The sequence below is a fragment of the Mchenga conophoros genome, linkage group LG1, assembly GCF_057382185.1.
Source record: "Mchenga conophoros isolate Kocher_MC1m ecotype Shallow Benthic linkage group LG1, M_conophoros_male_GT1.1, whole genome shotgun sequence".
NCBI classification, from domain to species: Eukaryota; Metazoa; Chordata; class Actinopteri; order Cichliformes; family Cichlidae; genus Mchenga; species Mchenga conophoros.
In genome coordinates this window covers 2997768-3022037 of record NC_140526.1, presented here as the reverse complement: position 1 = coordinate 3022037, position 24270 = coordinate 2997768, and the positions used below count along the sequence as shown (strand labels likewise).

General features: G+C 41.9%; 1 long non-coding RNA gene across 1 annotated transcript; it reads left to right on the top strand.

Moving 5' to 3' along the window:
• The first annotated feature begins 9911 nt into the window (after positions 1-9911).
• Positions 9912-18479, top strand: LOC146582716 (uncharacterized). The gene is made up of 2 exons (XR_014893267.1): positions 9912-10930; positions 11057-18479. It is a non-coding gene; the product is annotated as an uncharacterized LOC146582716 (long non-coding RNA).
• The last annotated feature ends 5791 nt before the right edge of the window (positions 18480-24270 follow it).

The following is a 24270-nucleotide window of genomic DNA, read 5'->3' as shown; positions in this document are numbered from 1 at the left end:
AAATGATCATTCACCTTTTGTCTAAAGCCTTCCTGACTGATGCGATCCTTAAATGTGATTTAAGCTGTGTGGGAACATTGGAGGCATAGACAGGAAATGAGGTTTAATCACAAACTCAGCTCAGTTTGTCCAGTTATTTGAGTCTGAAAGTGGTGCTAGGGGAAAAAAGTGGTTAATTCAGTCATTTTATTAACGCCCTTTAGATTAACTCAACTCACCTCTTGGTCATGTCATTTTCAAATCTACAGTGATGGTGTGTCAAACACTCCTTTTTACTGCTCTTTTAAATATTTGTGTCCACACGATGCCGACGTAGGCTTCCAGCACTTGGCCAGTAAAGCTAGTTTCTCTTCTAGTAAGGACATATTCAGTTTCCACAAGTCTTTTTTTTCTAGCTTTTTGTAGAGCTTCTCATATAATCCTCTGTCTAAAACCAGAGATCGTCTACATTACACAGCATATAGAAAAAACACAGTAGCTCCATTTTAATTGTTGTAATTTCAACAGTTATTTAGCTGATTTTAGTTTTGTAGTCCCTTCAGTTTGTGTTTTAAGGGTATCAATCTGTTTTAAAGTGCTTTTATAACTTGTTAAAAGTGTTTTATATTAAATAAATTCGAGTTAAGTAAGTAAAAATTATATGAATCTTCATGATGTTCAAACAGTTGAAACTGAGGCTTGAGCTTCTCTAACATCTTTTTGTTGTTTCTGGGTTTTTGTTTCTCTGCATGCTGTCAATTAGAGGCCGAAGAGCTAATGAAGCTGGTCGGCTTTGATCTGATCGCCACACAGAGACGTTTACGGGATCGAAGCGTCTGAAATCCTCCTGAAAAGGATCGTGTTTTTACATTTTCCCTCATAAACATCTGTCTGACTGCAGCTTTCAATATTTGCCATGTCGTTGTCGTTAGAATGCAAACACCCTGTTGACACTTTACTCACGCAGGAAGCTGCATGAATATTTAATCGCCTGTAATATAAAGACTGCGAGCACTCGTGTGTCGCCTGTTTCCAGCCTGCGGAAAACAGAAAAACAACAGGGAGCATTAAAGCTAACCTCTGGGCCCTCAGTCAGTTCATTACAAGCAGACGAAGCGAGAGACAACAGAGCAAATAAACAGAACAACAGCGAGTCTTCCAACATGGCAGGTTCAAAGGTGATTTAAGGAAACAGCACTTTGTAACGCGCTGTTCACACAGTCGCCCTCGACTCTGTAAAGGCAGTGTGGTTATTATAATACAGAGGAAATGCTCAAATCTGCTGAATGTTTCATATGTTCTTCACTTTATTAAAGCCAGTCCTGTAGTGATGTGCAGCTGGCTGGTTTTTCAAGTGTTCAGGCTTTTTAATGCTTTTGTGATCAAAGTGTCCAAAGAGGTCACGCAGCACAGCCTCGGGTCTTTATTGCTAACTATAATCATTACTAAGACAGCAGCTTCACTTTAATTATGATATTTATCTTATGTAAAACCAACAAAAAAGTGAAGCCAACGATGAAGTGCCAAACTCTGCAGTTCCTCTAACGTCCACCGGAGGCTCCAGCACTGAGTCAGTCCCCATAGATAGGGATGGGTATCGTTGAAGTTTTATCCAATACCAGTACCAATCCGGTACTTTTGAAACGGTGCCGGTGCTTAAAGAATCAAGAACACAAACTTTGTCCAAAAACCTCTCATGTTTAGCTGTTTTTTTGTAAAAAGATAACAATGTTAGCCTTTTCTGCAGCTATGGGGGATTTATGGCATCACTCTTGGCTGGAAGCAGTGCTTAAACAATGGAAAAAACACAAACTTTGTCCAAAAACCTCATGTTTAACTGTTTCCCAATTTTTCTTTGGTCATTTTAGCCTTTTTGGCCAGCGTGCAGGGAGTATCTGCCATCAAACAAGAGGACAGCCGCATGTAGCTATGATGATGTTTGCTAGTTCACCTTACATGCATTAATGTAATAACGTGGTTAGCCTACTCAACGTAAATTACACACGAACAACATTAAGCTACTCACGCAGAGAAGAACGGCTGCTGCTGCATCATCATCCTCATCATTTCTGCTACACTGGCAGGGCTAGGGGCCAGGACTCTATTTTTCGGGTTTTTGGGGGATGTTGCAAACTCCGGGTCCGATAACAGGCACCACACCCGCAGTAGATGTGCTCGGTGTGAGGTCTCGCAGCAAGCTATCAAATACGGCGCATTTCTCGGCTTTTAAAAAAAACGCTATGCGTTGCCAGGTGTTTCATCAGATTTGAGGTGTTACCTCCTTTGACAGTATCACAGTATCAGCTTAAAGCACTTGTTGCAGGCTGCTGAGTTTGCATCTTTTGCTGTGAAATACAGCCAGACTTTGACCGCTTCGCCTTGGGCATTTTTAATCTGTAGCTCTGCTCTAAAAGAACGGACGTACCTGGGCCTGCCTACTACGCTCGCAAAGGTAAGTGTAGTGTGCAAGTGTATGACATCTCAGTAAAAAAAAAGGACCAAAATGAAGCCTGAACTTCGGCCTCTGTGATCGTTTTAATTATCCAGTTGTTCAGTGATGACGCGACGAATCCTACTTCCGGGTCTAAAGTAGTCTGTGTTTAATATGGCTTTTGTGTTGTTAACATGTTTAATGTTATGTATTTTCTTCTATTTGATCTCAAAAAGCTCCTAAAACAGTCAGCGACCACTGTTGACCTCCCTCGGCTTTTATTACCGCTAATCATTTATTTAAGCTCAGTTTTTAAAACCTTACGATGTAACTACAGCCCAGCCCATGCAGCAGTATATGAATGACTAACCTCGTATTGTGGATGGATTATCTCAGTTGTTCTCCTGGCTGAAGTTTGGTCCTTTTACAGCATCCTGCCATGCGATTACATTTGTTCCTGACCACCGAGAACACTCACATTAACTTTTATCGAGTGGAAAAAAAGTTAGCTTGTTTATATTATGCTAACATAGCTGTGTCGCTAGCGGTCACGTAGCACATCATTATATACCAGCTAGCCCAACTTCAGTAACCCTACAAACGTCACTGCTGTTTAGTTTTCTGTCTTCATTTATGCTGGAAGTGATAGCAGAGCTGTACATTTTAATTTGTTTCCAAAACCCCGCAGTCAGGACATGCTATATTGTATTTAGATAGAAGCTAGCGAGCTAACTCCCTGCTAACTTCTAACTCCGTTAAATGTCATAAATTCCGTTTTCATGGATGCCTGGATGTTAAACTCAATTGTTACACCTGGTAGAGCAGAACGCTGATCATTTTATTAAAGATGAAAGACTTTAGACAGTTTTTCAACTCTCAGTAATCCCATAGTGATCGTTTGATATATGGACCTGCAGCGGAGTTTAGACCCAGACACGGCTAGTGACGTCAGACTGAACAACCGGATAGCACGAAAAAATACTAGCATTTCTCAGAAACGTAGGTTAGATTACAGCTAATGCTAACCTGATGACTGGACAGACGTCAGGCTGTTAAACATAAAAACCTTTGTGTGTTGTTGCTGTTTGGGGATTTCCTCTATCTTTCAACTCGAGACTCGAGGTGGAGAGATTGAACCAAATATCGATAATATCGATACTGGCATGAACAGATGTAGCCCACTGAGTGGGTTAAATACGTTTTGTTTTTGTTTTTTAAATGAAACATTGCCATGGAAAGTGTCTGAACCTTTTTGTGTTGACTGTTACATCTGTTTTGTTTATAGCACATTTGACCCAGAGTGCTTCAGAGGCGGGCACAATTACGTTCCAGCTCTCCTAAAAAACTAAATATATAAAAAGCTGAAAGGCGTATTTTATTATATTAACTATAGGGCTGTGTATCATCACTGATTTCTTGAATCAATTCAATTCAAATGGATTTGAATCTGGGAAATTTTGCCTCAGACAGTCAGAAATATTATAATTCTGATCACTAGTATTAGTATTTATTTATTTATTTATTGTCATTGTCAAGAACAATGAAATTGCGTTTGGGGCTTCCATACACCCCAAAAAAAAAAAAAAAAAAAAAAAAAAAAAAAAAAAAAAAAAAAAGAAGAAAATAATAAATAAATACCCCTTAAAACCCAAGTGTACACTAATCAGTACATATACATATTTTACATATATAAAAAGAAAGCTGACATTTGTGAGACTTTATCAGAGCTGTGAGCATCACAGCAGATGCCTTTGTGTCAAAGTAACTGAAGACAAAACAGAAAAACATGAAGGAAATTTTCCTGGTCTGGCTTTTTCTAACAGATAACCTTAAAAATATTCTGCAGACGAACAGAAACGGAAGAAAACCATGAATCAACATCTGAACATTACCTGATGCTGCTGAAGTGAAGCAGAGCAAAGTTAAAGAAGTTTCTATTAGAGATACAGTTAAACATTTTGCATAATTTAAAAAGTTGAGCCTAGATAGCTAGCTAGCCTGGATAGATTTGAAAACGCGTCCACACTAGTGTTTTCAATCGTTTTCACAGAGTTGTGCGTCCACATTGAAACAGCTGAAAACGCTTACGGTTCCAGTCCTGCGCATGTGTAAAATGCAAGAAGATTCGACCTGCCTCATTTCTGTCTGCCGCTTATTTACTTTCCGGCTCTTTGAAACGTCGCAGCAAAATGTTGAGGAAAAGCAGCGAGTTTTTTAAATGGACTAACAATGAGGTGGAGTTGTTGCTCCGAGTAACACAAAAGTACAAAGTTGCCAAAGCGAGTGAGAATTACAGAATTTGAAAAAAATAGTGATGGGATTTCCAGCTCTTTTTAGAGATCCGGCTCTTTCGGTTCGGCTCACTAAAAAGAGCCGGCTCTTTCGGCTCCGAACCGGCTCTTCAGGTTGTTTTGTTGCTTTAGTTAATTTATTATTAACAATAATATAAAATTATGCACAAAAGGAATTACTAACGTAAAAAAAAGTGGTTTTATTTATATATAAATATATGCGGTGGCCCCTAGAGACAAAACACGTACAAACTCCAAAACACATTTCTAGCATGAACTGAACTTCCAAAGCAGAGCTACTAGATCACTTAAATTACACAATTGAAAGCATGTGTGTATTTGTGTATTTATACACAGGCACTCATATATATTCAAATAATTTAAAAAAAAAAAAGTTCATTTACCTGTTACTACCACACACCAAATCCGGTCGTTGGTACTTGCTGGCTTGTGTAGCCAGTAGGTAACAAAAGCTCAACACTGCGCCCAGCATCCTGGAGCACTTCTGTTGATTTTGTACGTGTTTTGAGTTTTTATGTGCTCCTGAGTTTTTACGTGCTTCAGAGTTTGTACGTGTTTGTACATGTTTTGGAGTTTGTACGTGTTTTTACGTGTTTTGGAGTTTGCACGTGCTTCAGGGTTTGTACGTGCTTCAGAGTTCATACATGTTTTGGAGTTTTGTACGTGTTTGTACATGTTTTGGAGTTTGTACGTGTTTTTACGTGTTTTGGAGTTTGCACGTGCTTCAGGGTTTGTACGTGCTTCAGAGTTCGTACGTGTTTTGGAGTTTTGTACGTGTTTGTACGTGTTTTGGAGTTTGTACGTGTTTTTACGTGTTTTTGAGTTTGTACGTGCTTCAGGGTTTGTACGTGCTTCAGAGTTCATACGTGTTTTGGAGTTTTTACGTGCTTTGTCTCTAGGGGCCACCGTAAATATACTTTTATTTATTCACTCCACATAAAATGTAATAAATAAATCATAATACAAAAATCAACTATTCACATTTCAACTTTTAACTATTTAAATTTTCAGCTTTTTCCTTTTACAAATTTAAAGTGAAACAACACAAAACACCGCAAACCACAACACAATTAAATATAACTTATAATATGAAAACAAAAAGAACATGCATATTCTCTGTCATGCATGAACTTTCTGAATCCTTTATCATCTGCAACTGAGTATAGTTGTGGATGATTACTATCCGGTTGTTCAGTGATGACGCGACGAATCCTACTTCCGGGTCTAAAGTAGTCTGTGTTTAATATGGCTTTTGTGTTGTTAACATGTTTAATGTTATGTATTTTCTTCTATTTAATCTCAAAAAGCTCCTAAAACAGTCAGTGATCACTGTTGACCTCCCTCGGCTTTTATTACCACTAATCATTTATTTAAGCTCAGTTTTTAAAACCTTAGGATGTAACTACAGCCCAGCCCATGCAGCAGTATATGAATGACTAACCTCGTATTGTGGATGGATTATCTCAGTTGTTCTCCTGGCTGAAGTTTGGTCCTTTTACAGCATCCTGCCATGCGATTACATTTGTTCCTGACCACCGAGAACACTCACGTTAACTTTTATCGAGTGGGAAAAAAAGTTAGCTTGTTTATATTATGCTAACATAGCTGTGTCGCAATCACGTAGCACATCATTATATACCAGCTAGCCAAACTTCAGTAACCCTACAAACGTCACTGCTATTTAGTTTTCTGTCTTCATTTATGCTGGAAGTGATAACAGAGCTGTACGTTTTAATTTGTTTCCAAAACCCCGCATTCAGGACATGCTATATTGTATTTAGATAGAAGCTAGCGAGCTAACTTCCTGCTAACTTCTAACTCCGTTAAATGTCATAAATTCAGTTTTCATGGAGAGGAGGTGGAGGTAAGTGACGGAAGTGAGAGGTAAGTGACGGAAGTGATGTTGTAGGTGACGTCAGACGCCGGAGATTTTGGCGGAGAAAAAGCAAATGGTAGCATAGAGTTTAACAAAGGTTTTCCAAGCTTCAGTATTTCCAAATATACTAATCAATTGTCATATAACTAACAACATCTGTTTTATCATCTCTAACACCCTGGAGGACAACGGGGAGAGTTTAGACGCTCTCCAAGATTACATCGACCGCTGTTTTCAAGATTTAGTAATGCATAAGGCCCAGAGTGCATCTTCCCCGGCCAAAATCGAGACGCCGTCATCGAAGAGAAGTCGCCAGGCAGACTCCCCCGGTACAACATCGCCTGCCGGCAAAGACATCGCAGAAATCCTGGAGTCCATCGACAAGCGATTGTCCAGTTTCGATGCGAGGCTGTCCCTGGTGGAGATCTTACACCGGGAATTTAAATCTCTGAGAGAATCCCTGGAATTCAGCCAGCGGCAGGTGGAAACGCTTGCCGCTGAAAATGCCACGCTACGGGAGTCGGTTAAATCTCTCACCGATAACGTGACCCAGCTAAACATTGAAAATAAAAAAATAAAAGAGTCCGTTATCGATTTACAAGCCCGTAGCATGAGAGATAATCTTGTGTTTTCTGGTATTCCAGAAACTGCCGGAGAGGACGCAGAGGCAACGGTGAAAAGCTTCATTAAAATCCACCTGAAGCTGCCGGAGGACACCGTAAAGAACATCGACTTCGATAGAGTACATCGCTTGGGGGGCGCGCGGTCGCGGACCGGGAGACCACGGCCTATTGTGGCCAAATTCAGCCAATTCAAACAAAAGGAACAGGTGAAGAGTCGCGGCAGAGAGCTGAAAGGAACGGACTTCAGCGTGAACGACCAGTTCCCCAAAGAGATCCTGGAACGACGCAAGGTCCTGTTCCCAGTTCGACGTAGCTTTATCCAGAAAGGCTCCCGTGCTGTCATCGCTGTGGACCGGCTCTACGTGGACGGACAGCTGTACCGCGACCCCGGCACCACACCGTGGTTATACTGACTGCACTCCAGATAAGAACCCGCTACACTCTTTTCTTATTCATTCACACTTTCTCCTTTAAAATGTGTTTAACCTAGTAATATCAGTAGGATGTCATAGCAGATATAACACCGTCACCCTCCGTCATTGCTTTAATTGGAATGTTTCCGTTTCATTTCCTTTTTTTTGTTGTCGCTCACAGTTCATGTGGTTTCTTTCTTTCTCTTGTCTTTCACTGCTGTGGTCACCTACTTCCCCACTCACCTACAAACAACACCCTCTATTTCTCCATATTTTCACAACACGATCACGCAAACACATCAGCTCAACGGCAGCACATTCACAACAGCCTCACAGCACGCACAGACTTGCAGGACACATAAGCAAGCCACGCTTGTTCATATTAGTGAATATTCACACACATAGTCAGACTTATGGAGTCTCTCACCACACTTCTTTTTCTCTTTCTATTTACAAACAAGGGATGTTTCCATATTCTCTCCACCTGTCTAAACGAAACACCCAGCATACATCATTAAACATACACGCACAATTAAGGGCATGCTGAGGTTTGTCACATGGAATGTAAATGGAGCTGGCACCAGAGGAAAGAGGTTAAAAATATTTAACCAGCTTAAAAAACTACAGGCAGATGTTATTTTATTACAAGAAACTCACAAACCTGTCACAGGTTTAAATGAACTTAAAACACCTGAGTTTCCTAACGTGTTTGCAGCCGGTTATAATTCTAGACAACGGGGAGTAGCAATTTTAATACATAAAAATGTTAATTTTACAGTACTCGATACAGTTATAGATCCAGAGGGTAGATTTCTAATTATTAAACTATCAATATTGAACAAAAAACTATGTATTGTTAGTATATATGGTCCAAATGTTGATGAACCCTCATTCTTCCACGGTTTTTTTAGTGCACTCTCTGAACACCTTGATTGCACACTCATTCTTGGCGGTGACCTCAACCTTGGACTAAATGAAGAAATGGATAGGCTCAACACAACAGGAACTCAGCGTAATTGGCAGTCCACAAATATAATCAAACAGTATATGAACGACTTTGGTCTTTGCGATGCATGGCGCTCTCTTCACCCCACCAGTAAGGAATATACTTTTTTCTCGCATGTTCATCACTCTTACTCTCGTCTGGATTATTTTTTGGTCAGCAGCTCACTGCTGTGTGACATTTCAGACACTGAGATTCATCCTATAGCTGTCAGCGATCATGCTCCTGTATCTTTAATACTAATGCACAAGAATAATACTACGCCAAGTAAAAACTGGAGATTTAATATATCACTACTTAAAGATGAAGACTTTATTAAATACTTTAAAAAGGAATGGACTTCATATTTAGACTTTAATGACACTCCCGGAATATCTGCTTCTGTTCTATGGGAAGCAGGGAAAGCTGTGATGAGAGGTAAAATAATTTCTTTCTCATCACACAAAAAGAAAGAAGAAAACAAAAATATTCAGGAATTAGAAAAAAACATCAAATCACTAGAAGAAGCCTACGCGTCCCACCAAGATCAGGAAACATTGAACAAAATATGCAAAACAAAACTAGAATTAAATGAAACTATTAATAAAAAAACACAATTCCTTATACAAAGACTTCGCTTGCAGAATTTTGAACACAGTAACAAATCAGGTCGATTTCTAGCTAACCAGCTAAAAATAAATAAAGAAAAAACAACTATATGTGCTGCTAAAGATTTATCGGGGAACACAATATATGATCCTGGAAGAATAAACAACATTTTTAGGGATTTCTATGAAACTTTATACTCACCACAAATAAACCCATCTAAAAATGAAATTGATCTGTTTCTTGACAACGTAACTCTTCCAAAATTACTAGACAGTCAAGCAATGGAATTGGATTCGCCACTGACGCCAAGTGAACTCCAGGAAGCCCTGATAAGTATGCCCAATAATAAGGCTCCAGGTCCAGACGGCTTCCCTGCAGAATTCTACAAAGAATTCTGGACAATTTTGGCACCAGTATTCCACAGCATGTTGCAGGAAATCGAGGAAAAGGGCAGACTACCACCAAATATGAATTCTGCCAACATTAGTCTCCTGCTAAAACCAGGCAAAGACCCTTTATTTCCCTCAAGCTATCGTCCAATTTCTCTTTTAAATGTAGACCTTAAAATAATCTGCAAAGCTCTCTCAAAGAGATTAGAGAAAATGACCCCCCTCTTAATTCATCCTGACCAAACTGGTTTCATAAAAGGTCGGCACTCCTCAACAAACACTCGTAGATTACTTAATTTAATAGACTACTCATACGATAAAAACATCGAAGCCATAATATTATCTCTAGATGCAGAAAAAGCATTTGACAGAGTTAATTGGAAATTTTTATTCGCAACTTTACACAAATTTGGTTTTGGAAACTCTTTCATAAACTGGATAAGAATATTATACAATTCCCCAACGGCTCGTATCAGAACAAATGACCAGACATCCTCCAGCTTCTGTCTCCTGAGGGGCACCAGACAGGGATGCCCACTCTCCCCCTCACTTTTTGCAATTTTTATCGAACCTCTAGCAGCAGCATTTAGACAGGCTACAACAATTAAGGGCATAAAATGTAAGAACATAGAACATAAAATCAGTCTCTATGCGGATGATGTGTTGCTTTTTCTGCAAAACACACAAACCAACCTCTCTGAGGTAATTACTTTAATAAACTGGTTTTCAAGAGTTTCAGATTATTCAATTAACTGGCCAAAATCTACAGTTCTCCCCATTAACTGCTCCTTCCATAATTCTTCCTCTGCCCCACTGCAATTGAAGAAAATATAATCTGATCAAACATTATTCAGCTTTAAATATTGTTCAGCTTTAAACATTATTCAGCTTTAAATATTGTTCAGCTTTAAACATTATTCAGCTTTAAATATTGTTCAGCTTTAAACATTGTTCAGCTTTAAATATTGTTCAGCTTTAAAGTTACTGTGCAACTGTGTAATAAAAATGTGCTCACGACTTTGGCCTTGAGAGCGATAAGAAGCGATCGCCTCAGCCTGCAGGTGCAAGATATCTGCAAGCGAACAGACTAGAACACCCAAGGCCGATTTCCTTTTATGGAGTTGTTTTTCTGCTAATGCAGCACTTTCCTCACAACCCCCTCCTGTAAGTTTTAGAGAATATATACTCATCCTCACAGCAAATCTTTGGAATCTCTTGATGTGAGCTGCGTTGAGAGTTTGTCTCTGTCTTAATAAAAGTTCACTGATTCCCCATCTGCTGCAGGTGTCCGGTTGTCTTCATTCTCCGCCAGCCTGGTTAAGTCAATTCCTCCTTAACATCTAAAAGAACCTATTTAATGAAGGAAGACGGTTCACTTTGTGTTTAATATTATTCTATTGCTGTTGTTGTTTTTTATATCCTTCAATTGGCGTCACGAACAGGATCCGCTCCAGGTCAAACTGGAACGGGAGGGAGGACATCGGCCGTGGTCTGAGTGAACGGAGTTTGGACAAAAGCTGTGTACACACAAAAAACAAGGTAAGCAGACCTTTTATTTCTGCTATATTGAACATTATAAAAATACTTAGTGTCCAAACTCCTAGTAATTCATAACCAAAATTGTCTGGCTTACTTAAGGCTTGTTGAGAATCAGACAAGTGAATAAGAGATAAGTGAATAAGAAATAAGTGAATAAGTGAATAAAGATAAGAGTGAACTGAGGTCTGACCACGGTTGCAGCCGACGGGTTTGCTCTCCGGTGTCGGATACATACCTCAGCAGGTCTGGGACCTTGAAAGGGTTTATTAGTAACGCCTTTCTAAACAAATTAAAAGGTTAAAGGCCTTGAGAATATTTTTTAGTAATATTCTCTAAACTACAGAAGGGTTAGGAAGGCCCAGAGGACTTTATTAGAAAAGATCCTCTAAAACTTAAAAAAGAGAAGTACTGGTTGGAGTCCAAAAGGAGAGGTCCCTTTGATCAATAGGAGAAAACGGATCTCTTCTTAAAACCCCGATGATTTTAGTGTTTTAAATGTTTTGATGTTCTGTTTGATATTGGACACACATAAATACACGCTGAATGCTTGCTGTGGAACACTGGGCAGGACAGTTTGGTTCTCCGTTGTTCACAGATTACACAATTAAAGGAACTAGGTTCCTCTTTTGGTTAAAATAATACACCACACATAGAATTTTTTTACACATTTATTACATACATAAGGAGGGTAATGAGTGACTGCAGGTAATGTATGAAGTGTGAATGAGACGTGTGAACAAGGTGACAACCAACTAGCACCCCTATCAGGAAGCTCTAGGCAAGGTTACCCGCCAGACTCCGGTTTGGTAGAAGCCTGGTAACACCTGAAGGGATATTTCAGTGCTGACTCACCTTTAAAGCAGCGCCCCAGCTGATTAGTGCCTAACAGAGGCAGAAACCCAGCTGGCCCAAATTCTCCTTTAAAAGCAATAAAAGAACACTCCTCCATTGACAGTAAAATGGATGGAGAATTAGATCGAGAAACTAATGATGATGGTTGGGGTCCCGGTGTTATTCTTAGCACATTGGGAGAACAATTAACATGTGTTGAGACAGTCATCAACTCCACACACCAGCCTAAAGAAGCAAAACAGCTGAAAGATGCTTTTAAATTAGTCAAAAAGTTAGGGGTAACCTCTTCTGGCATATGTCTATGCGGGCCCGTGTGTAAATAGAACATAAATTACCGGTGTGTGTAAATAAAGTGTAAAATAGTGGTATAAACTGTCTGTTGAATTTCTCCTGAGTGTTGAAAAAAAGGAAAAACTCTTTTCTGCTCTCTCTGAGAGAGGGGCTGTGTGTGTGAGACAGGAAGTGTGCATGCCCATAGAAGGAAAGAGATGAGGTAAACTCTGTGCAGATAGACCGAAGTAAAAAAAAAAAAAAAAAAGGAAAAGGGTCTCTCTCTCTGTCTCTGTGAGAGGAAAAAGGTGGGGGCCGAGTGAGCCCGCGGGGCCGAGCGGGTCCGCGGGAGCGAGCGTGTATGCTGTATGAGGAAGAAGGGAGTGAGAGGGAGCGAGTGAAAAGAGTAACCGAGTATTTGGTGATTTTTTTATTATTTCAGAGGCACTGGGTAAGAGTTTTGACTTTAGCTGTGAGAGTTGTGAAAAGAGCAGGTTTTTCTTTTGTTGTAGACTGTGAGTAATCGGTGTTTTTCTGCCTATTGTGCTGCGTGGAAGACACAGAAGTGTAGAAATGTTTGTGGTTTATCTTTGTTTGACGTTTTATATAGAGTTGGTTGAGTCAGGGTGATTTCTCCCGTTTAAGGGAGGAGTTGCATTGTGGTTATGTTAAAGCTTTGCTGTAGGGGTATGTGTGTGATTTTGTGCTGGCTTCGCATGTTTAAATGGATGCATAGAAGTTTGTCAGTGAGAAATTGTTATGGTGGGGTTTTAAAGTTAGTAAAGAGTCAAACAACGCCCGCTGTTTTAAAAAGGCCCAAAACATCATAAAAGACACCTCACATCCTGGCCACTCCCTGTTCGAACTGTTGCCCTAAGGCAGACGGTATAGGGCAATCAGAGCAAGGACTAATAGACTCAAACACAGCTGTTATCCAACTGCAATAACACATCTGAATACTACAAAAATGTCCACCATGCCACTCTTGTGTTAATCTATGCACGGTCTGAAGCATGACGGTGGGAATACTTAGTATTTTAAGTATTCTATCTATTTTATTGATTGAATTTTATTGTTTTTTTATATTTGATATTACTAGGGATGATGCAATGATCGGGGACCATTCTTAATGTCGTCGGTCTCATGACAATGACAATAAAGTTTTTGATTTTGATTCTGATTCTGAAATACACCCTCCTCAAGAGTTCAATGATTTAGGCAGTTATGTTTATACAAATACTAAATGTATGTTTAGTGTCTTCATACAGGTGTTTTTTCTTAACCTGGAAGCCTGAGTACGGCAGCAGAAGACAGGCCAAGCTTTGGCTAAAATTCACGGCTGGACACCAGAGTTGTCCTCACCCCTCCCGGTAAAACAAAAAAGAGAGAATGTAGTTTGAGGCGGGTTTTTCTCGCTGAACTGCTCTGGGTGCTGTGTCCCTGAATCTCACCCGTGTTAACCTCTGGCGGAAGACATGGAGAAAAGGAAAAGATGTTCCTGGTAAATCACTGAAACAAATAAAACCACACACAACCAGAGAAAGATATGAGAAGGGTGAGGAACAGACACATGTGCGTGTTAGAGAAATGCCTCGTTTGAGAAAAAGTTAAAGTAACCCATAGACAGACGCACCCATACATGCAATGAAGAAACAGCTTACATACATGTGCACGTACATGCAAGGTTAAAGTAGCGACACTTAACATACACCTGTTTTTAAATGATATAGTTTATACATTACTGACAATTAAACGCTTTGGGTTGCAGGACAACAACGTAACGTCAAAAGACAAAGACACTGGTCTGAGGATTAAGTGAGGACACGACAAATTTAGTGGTTAAAAGGGTCGACTTGGGACATGTTTTTGTTGATTGTTTAAGACAAATGACTACTGAATGATAGGAAATTCCTTTTTAGGTTTCTAAACAGGATCTTAAGAATTTTAACACGTACCTGTGTTGTCCTGTCAACTTGCGGGGTTATGAGTTGATTATATGGTGAAAAAAAAAAAAAAAAAAAAAAAAACAAAAACAAAAAAGGGGGGAGACGAGATCTCGTTGTTTCTCCCCTCTCGGGATAACACAGCCAACACAGCACAGCCAACACAACATCATTTTCCTGTTCGCCTGTTTTGTTTTGTTTTTGTTTTTTCTGAGAGCCGAAGCTGACCTGGACTCCTACCCTCCCCTCTACCATCGTTGCCCTCTCCGCGACCATCTTTGACCCTTTGACCCCTGAAGGCCACAGCAGCTGGACTCACAACAACAACTTGAGGATGTCAACAGTGCTGCAAAAGAGTGATCTCATGCAGCAGAGACGGAGAGCACTAAACCTAAAGCCCGTTTCACTACACGGGGGAAATTCCCAGGCTGCGTCAGCTGACAGAGCTGTGACGAGACGCGCATTAAGCCCGGAGGAAAAGGGACGGTGAGCAGAAGGATGCTGACCTCTGAGAAGAGCCGAACAGCAGAGCTGCAGAAGGCCGTGGACCATACAGAAGCAAAAGGGTCAAGGTACAAGGAGAAGATGCAGGCAGCTGCAACAACGGATGAAAACAGACCCAAAGAGGAGGGGAGGACCCTAGGCCATGCGTCAGGCCGCTGGTTTACCTAAACTACAGAACAGGAAGGTGATGAACACAAACATATACCAACACACGAACACACACTTCTGCATGCGCCTACTTAGAATGAAGGGAAACACACACATGAACACTTATGCACTTGTTGAGGGAGTAAAAACTGATACATACCCATGCACTAAAATCAAAATGTTGATTTAATTTACTAAGAAGTGACACACAATGCTCCAGCTGCTGCAATGAAGAATGCTTTACTGACAAAGGCTCAATGCTGCACACAACAAAGTCAAATACAGAATTTGCTATAATAATAAGCCCGGAGGGCATTTGTGTGGTCTGGGGAGCAGAGTCCGGAGCGGTTTGGTTATGAAAATGATGCCCGTGCGAGATATCTGGGGCTTAAGGCCTCGACTTAATTGTTTACTCTACACTAAAAAGAAAAGAAAACACTCTGAGCAGTGGTGCAGAGTGAAAACGAGGAATTAACAGTGTGAGTTTTATTTCAGAGCGCCACGTCATTGTGATGGAGATTTAATAAAGGAGGAACACACGGACAAAGAAGAAGAGAAGGGGGGGCAGCCCTTGAACGCGATTGCCTGAGGCATTAAAGTTCTGTACTAAATTCTGGTTTCCAGTGTGAGAAAGGTCACGCAGTGCCAGTAGTAGAGCTAGGTTGAGTGATGATTCTAAATTACTGTAAGTAAACCATCGTACACCGTTCAAGTTTCATGAAAACGGGGATCTAGACTTTGTTGAACCCTAGGCAATTTGAACAGGTAAAAGTCGAGTGACCAAGTAGCAGTTGAATAAAAGTCATTGAATAAGTGTTGAAATAAACTGGCAGAATTAAGAGAATTAAAACATTTCAAGAGCTCAACTTACTTAATGGTTCAATTTTGTTTCACGAACGCAAAACATATAGGTTTATGAATATGAAAAGATTGAGGTGGTGTTGAATTGACTCTGTGTAGGTTTAGGTTGGTATTTTTATTGATGGGAAGAATATTCAGTGACAAGTCCTAAGACCCGGGCGTCTGCATTTTGTTTTTGTTATTTTTCATTTTATTTTGTTTTATATTTACTGATTTTTGTTTGTGAATCTTTTCTTTAAGCAGATCTGCACATCGGAAATTACAAGCATTACACGTCGGCGAGAAAATTGTTGTAAGTGAGTTTCTCCGCATTGAAATGGGTTCTGGAGGAAACACTTGTGGGGACAATTAGAAACGAGAGTCCCTGTTTAAAAAAGGATTCAGCGAGGTAATCCAAACTCAAGTTCTTGTTTCTTTTTGAGATGACGTCATTTTGCTGAGTGTGGAAACTAGATGCGACGACAGGTTTCACTATCAGCAAAGAACGGATGAATGGATGAAAGACTGGGAATAAAAACAAACGGACTGACTGGTAAAAGATGACAAGACTTGACCATGACTCAAGGTTAACCACCTCCACCTAGATAGGATAAAAGGGTGGATGAATTTATGTGGGTTTCTTTTACAGGAGTAGAAGGATGACAAAATATTCGAGGATGAGTGAACCTGTAAATGCCATTTTTGTGTCTTGTGTTGCTTACAGAGGTAACTGCGCAGCGTTACCATTTACATTTTCTTCCCTACAGGGTTACAGTTTTAATGTTTTTCTATTACAGGATTTCTGGGCGGATGTGTGAAGAAACGGTGTTTATGGGTTAGGAGTTGGGGATGCTATTACACTGTATTCTGGTGGGAGTGTTGGGGGAGACACACCCTGTCTTGAAAACTGTGATTCTTTTACAGGAAATGTTTTATAGCACCTATGGAATGAGGATGCCTGACTACGGTCAATGTGCTGCTAATGTTTGCTTTGCTTTGGTGAGAGGGGTGCAGTAGAAAACAGACAAGTGACATGAAAACAAGTAATAATAACAAATAACAAATTTGGGGACAGTTTGACCTAGAGCCCACTAACTGGCCATTAGGGGCTCTCTCTCTCTCTCTCTCTCTCTCTCTCTCTCTCTCTCTCTCTCTCTCTCTCTCTCTCTCTCTCGCTCTCTCTCGCTCTCTCTCTCTCTCTCTCTCTCTCTCTCTCTCTCTCTCTCTCTCTCTCTCTCTCTCTTGAAATAACATTGCCCAAAGGGTGAATAAAGCAAATTGTGGCAATAATAGTGATTTAATGATTGGAGAAACCTGAACATGATACTTGTCTGTTGAGCTGAATCGTTTATTACTCTTATGATTTTCCGGTGGGACTATGAAGATTTTTTGGTACAGATTGCAGGTTGTTGCTCTTTGACTCCTAGAACACGCCCTTGGCGAGGTGGGGGGACTGGACCACCTTTCTGTGCCCCATCATCCTCTATTAGACGACATCCAAGCTAAGTAAACATGTCTTGGCTCTTTCCCCATGAAATGACAGGCAGGCAAAGATGTTGCGTCTTTATTTGCTTCCTGGCCCTGGGTCTCATTCCCATTGGCATAATCCTGATCGTGAGGGTGACGAACATTATCGTCTTTCTCTTGTTTAAATGCTTCTAGACTGGTTGTTTCTCTGTGGTGTTTTGTATTAGGTTTGTTATTAATTGTTTCCCTCACCCACTTCCTCTTGAAGGATATATCTGGTTGAACTGTGTCTGGTCGGGTTGTGAGGGTTAAGCGATGTTCTCAGGGTCTCCGGACTTAAGCCTGAGCGAATGTGTACTCCCACCACTGGATATAAATTGTTTTTTTCCAAACCCCTTCCTAACGTTTTACCATATTCACTTTTGAATGTCCTTAGCAGTTACCGTTCTGAGTTTATTTTACGGTTGATTTATTCTTTCACATTTTCACGTTTATATCTCTCATTATTATAGTATACTCTGTACTCTCCACATTTTTATCATTACTTATGCTTTTTGATTGCTGAGTTACAGGAACTGTTAATTTTGTGTCACTACCCTGGTTGCACTGACTCGTTGTATCCTTTTGTGCAGGACAGCTGTTACTGCTTTCATCGGGAACCGAGACTGCTTGCAGCCGACCCCTGGGCAGGGTGGTGCCTGGACTCTTTTCTCCTCATACATATAAAGACAAATGATAAGACCCGAGGAGTTTTTCGAGCCAGGCTTCGACACGTCTCTGTGTTCCTTTGAATGTTACTTATTTTTGTGTGTTGACCCATTTAAGATGGGTCAAAAGGGGGATTTGAAGAAAATATAATCTGATCAAACATTATTCAGCTTTAAATATTGTTCAGCTTTAAACATTATTCAGCTTTAAATATTGTTCAGCTTTAAACATTATTCAGCTTTAAATATTGTTCAGCTTTAAACATTGTTCAGCTTTAAATATTGTTCAGCTTTAAAGTTACTGTGCAACTGTGTAATAAAAATGTGCTCACGACTTTGGCCTTGAGAGCGATAAGAAGCGATCGCCTCAGCCTGCAGGTGCAAGATATCTGCAAGCGAACAGACTAGAACACCCAAGGCCGATTTCCTTTTATGGAGTTGTTTTTCTGCTAATGCAGCACTTTCCTCACAACCCCCTCCTGTAAGTTTTAGAGAATATATACTCATCCTCACAGCAAATCTTTGGAATCTCTTGATGTGAGCTGCGTTGAGAGTTTGTCTCTGTCTTAATAAAAGTTCACTGATTCCCCATCTGCTGCAGGTGTCCGGTTGTCTTCATTCTCCGCCAGCCTGGTTAAGTCAATTCCTCCTTAACATCTAAAAGAACCTATTTAATGAAGGAAGACGGTTCACTTTGTGTTTAATATTATTCTATTGCTGTTGTTGTTTTTTATATCCTTCACAATCCGGAAATATTAAATATTTAGGTATTAATATCTCTCCTAAGCTTTCAGACTTAACTAAACTAAACCACATCCCACTTCTAAAGAAAGTAGAAGGCGATCTGACTAGATGGAAATCTTTACCCATATCACTCATGGGAAGGGTCGCCACTATAAAAATGATGATCTTGCCAAAAATAAATTACTTATTTTTGATGATCCCTAACAAACCATCACAAGATTGGTTCAGATCTCTGGATTCATATATTTCCAAATTCCTTTGGAAAGATAAACCCCCGCGTATTAGCTTAAAAACGCTACAAAGAACCAAGGATAGAGGAGGATTAGATCTGCCTAATTTTCACCAATACTTCTTAGCCAACAGGCTTCAGTTCATCTCAGAATGGTTAAAACATACCTTCTTAGTTGAGCCCTGGCTAGATGTTGAACAGGCACTATGCAAGGATCTAGAGATTTCAGACCTACCATTTATTAGCTCAAACATCAAAAGACATGAATGCTTTAAAAGTATCAACATCAGCTTTTCTCTAACAGCATGGTGGGAGTTTCTAAAAATAACGGAGTCTTCATTAATCCCATGCAAACGTACACCTATCTGGAATAACCCTGACATATTACAAAACAATAATATGATTAATTTCCCAGAATGGAGTTGTAAAGGAATTAAATACTTAGAACATATATTAGAGGGAACAGAATTTATTCCATTTGACAGACTAGTTGAACAATATGGGATCAACAAGACAAGGTTTTTAGAATATCAACAAATTAAATCCATAGTAAAAAAGAAATTTAACCTCAGTCAAGTTGAATTACAAACACCACTAAGTGCGGCACATTTTCTTACTCTTAAATCCCCCAAATTATTATCTAAAATATACAGAACACTTTCTAAATTAGATGAATCAATATCCCTTCCTACTGCAAAGTGGGAAGCAGATTTATCAGTCAACCTAGACCAAAACTTCTGGTCTCAGATTTGCTTAAAAACTTTTAAATTAATTAAAAATCCCAGTCTGCAATTAATACAATACAAAATACTTCATAGAGTGCACTATACAGGTCATCGGATGTTCAAGATGGGCTTTACATCTTCCAACAACTGCTCACACTGTCAAGGCAATACACCAGACAATTACATCCACGCTCTTTGGTTCTGTCCACCAGTGCAAAAGTTTTGGCGCGAGATATGTGAAGACTTATCAAAATGTCTGAAATGTAACATTCCAACCTCCCCCTTAGTGTGTTTGTTGGGCAGCTTAGATAATGTCACTTCAGAAAAGAATATAGCCCATATGATCTTCACTGCCCTATGCATAGCCAAGAAAACAGTCCTCATGAACTGGAAAAATAAAAATAATCTTAATTCTAACCAATATAGAAATTATCTATTAGATTACATTAGTCTTGACACAGCCTCTGCCACCACATCAGATCAATTGCTCTGGGCCCCTTTTATCAGCTCCATCACCTAGTGGGGGTGGGGGGTCATAGTTTGGGGAGGGGGAGGGTCTGTGCTGACGGACGTGGGTTACTGACCTGGCAACCTGGCTGCCCCTGGGTGGGTCCGGGATGGGCGTGAGGTTCTGGGGGTGCTCCGTCTCTGGGCGGGGGCCCGGGCCGGGCCTCGGGTCCTGGTTGGTGTGTTGCCGGGGTTGTGGGCGGGTGGGTGCATGGGGGCCCGGCCCTGGAGCAGGGTGCCGCCGGTGCATCGAGCCGCCTGGGGGGCTCTTCAACTGGTGGGGGGGATGGTCACATCTGGCAGGAGCTTTCTTCTCTCAGGAACTCTCTGCAGGAGGGGGAGATACAGGAGAGGTGGAGGAAGATCTCAGCCTGGGCGTTTACCGTCTTATGTAGTCTGGAAGATGTGTGGTTGGTGGGGTGGGTGCAGTTTTCTCTGTGGTGGGGTTGGGTGGACTGTCCAGGGCTCTGTGGAGCCGGGGGGCGCTACTGCACTGGGCCCCGGTCTGATGGGCCTGGGCCCCCCTTCCCTGGCGGGTCGCGGAGGGTGGGAGTGCCTACTGGGGTCAGCGGGGGAGCTGGCCCCAGGGAGGGGTTACCTGCCCCTCCCTTCCTTCCCTCCCCATCTCCAGCTGCCTCCCTCTTCCCGCTCCTCCACAACCACCCACACATGCAGGGCCTTGGAGTGGGGGTATGTCACCAGGGTGCAGAGGAGGCTACCCCCCCCCCCTGTCCCCTTCTGGCTGCCTCTGCCTCAATTTTATCCCACAACTTAGACATTCACATTATTCACACTCTCATTACACATACATATAGGATCTTGGGGGTGGGCACAATCACGGAGTCCAAATCACCATCAGGGTGTATACCTCACCCCTGACGTCGTTGCCCACCTCTCAATTTTAAATACACTTAGTCATTGAGGGTTAGCAGGAGGGACTATGCGCTTACCTGCTGCTCCTTGGCAGGTAGCTCCATGCCCTCCTGGGTTTTAATTGCACCTTAGAACACATATGCATCAACACTACAATGAGCGGGTGGAGGGAGGTTTGGAGTCTTCTCCCACCCCCATTCTCTGCGGCCTGCTGGAGCGGGAGGGCTAGTAGGAGGAGTTGGCCGTCCGACTGCGGTCTGGGGTGTGGGGCCTCCCTGCTGCTGCGGAGTCGGGGTGGTCTGCCTCTCCCCACCGCAGGGAAAAGGGTAACACCACCTGGGTCTGGGTGCAATTCCCCCCTCCAGGGGCAAGGGTACCTAGACCCGGTTTGTAGAGTACGCTTGGGGAGTGTGATTGTGTGTACAGCGTCTCTTTATGTCTGTCTCCACGTTGGTTGAGTGTGGAGTGAGTGCATATGAGAGCATGAGGGTGGGAATGGATGTTTGTGTCTGTGTGTGCCTGTATGTCTGTGTCTATATGTCAGGTTGGGTATCAGACGCCACCTCTCTGGGGACACCTCAGGCCCTCCAAGGTTTGGAGGCCTATCTCCACCCACCACCACTTCCCCTGCCGGTGGCGGACTCCCTCAGGTGTCGGTGTGTTGGTGGTTCTTTGTGTCTGGGGGTGGGCGTCCGGGTACACACCGGCTCACTCCTTGGCGGCCGCTTGTCGGGGCCTGGGGCCTGGGGCTCGCTCGGGCCCCTTTGGAGGTGGGGTGCCCCCGGCCTCTCGGCCCAGGGCTCGGTCACTCAGGCGCAGCTGGGGGCCGGCGGAGCTCACGGGCGCGTCACTGCAACCCCCCCTGGCTTCTGCTCCGCGGCTGCTGAGTGAGCCCTCATCTGGGACTCTCCTCAGCTCTTACTGGAACAGTGGCGCGGCTGCCCCTCTGTTGGTCTTCCATGGTCTCTTGTGTTCTGGGGGCCTCTGGATGTCTGGAGTTTTGATCTCCTCCATACCCGCTTCACACCCTGGAGGACGGGGCTGTGGCCCCCCCACACTCCCTAGCAGATCATTACATGGAGAAACCTTTGGAATGCAAGCATGCTGACCCACACAGGTATGCACACATGGGTATTCACAGACGCGGACTAAAGCTTTCTTGGCTGCTGCCTCAAAGCACACTGTGCGCTGTCTATCTTGCGTGCTGCACAATATCGTTTATTACTTAGTAAATACTGATATCTATGACTAGCTAGTTTATTGTGATGGTGCTTTGTTTTCTCTATTATTATGTTGCTCTTTGTTGTTTGCTGTCTCCTCTGTTTGTTTGTTTGTTTTTGTTTTTTTTTTCTCTCCATACAGGTGACCCAGGAGTTTTTTTTTTTTTGTCTCTCTTCCCCCCCCTTCTCACCGTCTCTTCTCCCCTTGGGTTTTCTTTCTTTCTCTCCCCCTCTCTCTCTCATTCATTCCCCCTGTCCTATTTATTAAAAAAAAAAAAAAAAAAAAAAAAATGACAAAGGATGAACTGAAGCTCTGCCATCATGTAATGTCGCATACTGCTGTTTCTGATGTCATTTAAAAAAAAAAAAAAAAAAAAAAAAAAGTAAGAGCCAAACAGGATGGGAGGATCTGATTGGTTCTTTGTGCCTTTTTAAAATATTCATCCTAATGAGGACAAAGACACTCTCGTCATTTCTTCTTTTGTTTTCATGTCGTCACATTTATTTTGCAGTCTGAGCTCCTCGTTCTCCTCTCTTCCAGCTCGCACTCCTCCTAAGATGTCGGAGCCTTTTCCCGCTCCTCCAGAGGACGGTGAGTCCAGCACAGCTTCACGTTTCTGTGAGACATCAGGAGACGACGCGCCTCCGACGTTTCAGTTTATAGATGAAACACGAACAATAAATCACGTGTTCGACAGTGAAAAACACACGACACAAAAACACACGACAGAGGTGTTTCAGCTCCTGTTTTGTGGTTACTGGGTCGTTTCCTGATGATTTCTTCTTCTGCTCAGAGTCCATTTTGGCGATCAGCCGGCAGCTGAAGGACATCAAGTCTCATTTTCCTGATAAACAGCAGGTCAGTGAACGCAGCAGCCGTGTGTCTGTGTGGAAACATGGACGCCTTAGGACAGCGGACTATAAATGCAACGAACCTATCAGAGCTTGGGTTGGGTGAGAGCTGAAACATCCTGAAGCACCTCAAAATTAAACTCTGTGACGGCCCTGGCAAATCTACACATCCTAAACAAATCTCTGCACCTGCAAGCCGCTTTGCAGCCCACCTTCTCCTATTCCGCCAGCCTGAGGAACTGAGCAGGTGTCAACAGGTGACATCAAGTCGGAGCCAATTACTGCAGGTAGAAATGATCATTCACCTTTTGTCTAAAGCCTTCCTGACTGATGCGATCCTTAAATGTGATTTAAGCTGTGTGGGAACATTGGAGGCATAGACAGGAAATGAGGTTTAATCACAAACTCAGCTCAGTTTGTCCAGTTATTTGAGTCTGAAAGTGGTGCTAGGGGAAAAAAGTGGTTAATTCAGTCATTTTATTAACGCCCTTTAGATTAACTCAACTCACCTCTTGGTCATGTCATTTTCAAATCTACAGTGATGGTGTGTCAAACACTCCTTTTTACTGCTCTTTTAAATATTTGTGTCCACACGATGCCGACGTGTGCGTTTGTTCTGGAGCGTTTATTAAAAAGTAATTACAAAACAAAAACAGCAAGCAGAGTTTGATCATCAGGTCAACACACAGCAGCTCATCGCGTTTCTAAGCATTCCTGTTTACTACAGCTACAGCTAACAGTCCACTTCGCACCAAGTCAACAGCTACACGTGTTCTGTCTCAGGTCAAAGGTCACCAGTGGCTTCCTGGAGGTTTTTGTTTTCTCCAAACAGGTGAAGAGACGACAGCAGAAGCACACAGAGAAGAAATGAGTTTAGATACGATTCGAGTCTTTTTGTTCTTCAAGCTGAAGGAAGTTTGAAATAAAAGGAACGTCCACCGGAGCAGAAGACTGAGACGCGATGTACAGATTTCCTCGTATTGCTCACGTCCTATTGGACAGCTTGGGATCAGTGGAGTACCCTGATTGGATAAAGGAGGAAAGCCTCCAGAAACTACAGATGGGAACACAACACACATGAAAAAAAACCTTAAAATTTATCTAAACTTTATGAAGAAAAAAAGTACACTTTAAGGTTTCAGCCTGAAAATCCTCCATCGAACACGGTGCAGAGAAAAAAAGATTAAAAACAGATGGAGACAAAAAAAATTAAATTTGGATCTGTTACAGGAAAAAT